Consider the following 2,141-nt stretch of genomic DNA (forward strand, 5'->3'; position numbering starts at 1 on the left):
ATTAAAACTGTATATGGCAGACTGGTCAAAATGAAAAAGCTGACAATAACAACTGTTGTTAAGAATGTGGGACAACCACAGCGCCCACTCAGGATGGTGGCAGTGTCGATTGGTACAAACACTGTAAAACTATCTATTGTTTGGGAATGTTTACTAAAGCTAAACATAAAAACAACCTATCACATAGCAATTCCACTCACAGGTATTACCCAAGAGAACTGCGTGCTTAACTTTACCAAAAGACATATTCAAGAACATTCATGGCAACCCTATTTGTAATAGTCCCCATCTAGAAACTCTTACGTGTCCAGCAATAGTAAAACGGATAAAATACACTGTGGTATAGTGACGTATTAGAACAATATACGGCAACGACGATGAACTACAGCTACCCATATAGCATGGATACATTTCATAGATATTACATTGAAATGAAAGAAGTACTTACTATATGATTCCGTTCATATAGAGAACAGACAAAACGATTGTCTGCTGTTAGAAGTCAGGCTATCGATTACTTCTGATGGATAGTAACTGGCAGGACAAATGGATGCTGGAGATGCTAGCAATGCCTTTTTCTTTATCTGAATCCAAGTAACATGCACAGTTTGTGAAAATTTCATTAAACTGTACACTTATGATACATGCTCCTTTCTTCACTACATATTACACTTTACTATAAAGTCTAAAAAAATAATAACTTTTAGTAGCCCTAACTTCTAGGAGAAGGTGAGTTGCCGGTCTGCACCTAACCTTGCCGACAACTTCCTCATTTAACCTCCACAATGACCCTGACGGCAGCAGAGGCAGAGAGACCTTCCGGGTGCTGACAGCCTCTCTCAAACTTTTTTGAATGAGTATTTTCCAAGTCTGAGTTCACACAGATAAAGAAATGTAGGCACTATTTTGACACGGAGGTGGCTGTGAGTGGGAGCAGAGGATGGGACAGACTTCAGCTGTTCCAATATCCATTGGTGCTCCATCCAGGTTATCCTAAATAAATTTATAACCTATATCTTAAAAAAATGTTCTTAATATACGAATATCACTTCAACCATCCCATATAAACATCAGTGTAAGAAAAAGGTCTTGTGCTTTTTATGCAAGACAGATATCCCAGCCACCGACCTCTCCCCAACCCTTCGCAATCAGGTCCTTGTTTCCTAAAACCGGCCCGTTTAACTGTTGGGACTCCTGGTTTGACTCTTGTGGTTTCAACGGTGGAAGGTGGAAATACCCTCTGACAACATTTTATAAAGCGTTAGTTCTGAGGTCGTTATGACAGTGGGGTGTGGCAGGACAGTTAGGGCCTCACCCGGGGCCAGCAGCTCAGAACTGCCCCTGCCCCTCCGCGGAGCGCAGCTTTCCACCCACAGCGGGACTCCGGTTTTAAACACCAGCAAGTCTCTACCCGGGTTCTGCTTATCCTTTGACAAATTCCATTCAGAATCCCCACCGCCCCAAGCTGGCCCGCTCCTCGCCCCCGCGGTTCTTCACGCCCACAGAACCCAATCTATCTGGTTTAAACGAGTTCCACTCATACCCTGAGCCTCCACCCACTTTAGCCTAATGGGATTTTTGGCTACTATGCAAATCGACTGAGCGAACGTTTATTTATTCATTCAAAAGACAGACTAAGAGGTGGGGTGTAATGAACTAATTTGTTGATTTATTCAATAATGTGCCAGCATCGCGCTGCGCGTCACAGTGAATGGAAAAAAGTTAATTTGTGTACATCATCAGATTGTGTCATTTTCCTACTTAAAATAGTCCGGTTGCTACCCATATTAGAATAAAAAGCCGACACAAACACCCGGAAAAGTCTCGTTTACAATTACAATTACTTTGATTTGTCTTTAGTTATCACTTATTTTAAAGTTACACAAAAATACAAAGGTGATGAGATTGGTGAGTTTATGTCTCTTTTTTACCCTGTTGCCTGTTTGACGAACAAAAACCGAGAGGCTAACCCGCCGTGACAACTGCAGTTACTAGCTGTCCCGCACCCCCGCGCTGGAAGTCGTTTCCATTGAGTTTAGCTCTCCGCAAACTTCGCGAGAACAGAGCCGTCCCTTTGGCCCCACCCCCAGCCAGCCCCTCCCCACCCACTTCTTGCCCGGCGATCTCCTGACGTCAGAGGC

Source organism: Ursus arctos, unplaced genomic scaffold (genome assembly GCF_023065955.2).
Source record: "Ursus arctos isolate Adak ecotype North America unplaced genomic scaffold, UrsArc2.0 scaffold_8, whole genome shotgun sequence".
NCBI classification, from domain to species: Eukaryota; Metazoa; Chordata; class Mammalia; order Carnivora; family Ursidae; genus Ursus; species Ursus arctos.